Source organism: Empidonax traillii, unplaced genomic scaffold (assembly GCF_003031625.1).
Source record: "Empidonax traillii isolate 1590-97213 ecotype Southwest subspecies unplaced genomic scaffold, ASM303162v1 scaffold2507:size44364, whole genome shotgun sequence".
In the NCBI taxonomy this organism is placed as follows: domain Eukaryota; kingdom Metazoa; phylum Chordata; class Aves; order Passeriformes; family Tyrannidae; genus Empidonax; species Empidonax traillii.
This window is the reverse complement of record NW_020957700.1, coordinates 1,927-2,413: the sequence shown is the minus strand read 5'-3', so window position 1 is coordinate 2,413 and position 487 is coordinate 1,927.

Below are 487 nucleotides of genomic sequence, written 5' to 3'. Positions count from 1 at the left end.
TAGAAATGCTGACAAAAGCTGTGCAATCTGGCCTTAGGTAATATATATGTTATGGGAATTAAAGTTTTCAGAAAACAAGGCAGCAGTGTTTCAACATAAATTTTTGCCCTTCCTTTTAGAAGTCATATGAATTTCTACTGTGTTACATGTTTTCAGTCTTCTTGTGAATGGTTCTTTTCAGTGCTGGCTCTAATAATTCCCAGAGAATTAACACTTTTATACTCCATTGCTGCTTTTGCAGTTAAAAAGAAATTATTCAAAGACTGCTGTGTTTGAATTTAATTTCCATCTCTGTGTAGAATTTGGGAAAAGAAATATGTTGAGATAGTATTAACAGTCACAGTAATTCTAGAAATACCAGAGTGGAAGAGAATTCTAAAAGTACATGCTATGCTTTAGAGCCATTATAAATACATGGTATAGAGTTTTGTTTAACTGGTTCTTAGCAACCTGAAATTACAGAGATTCTTCAAGCTCCTTAAGTTAT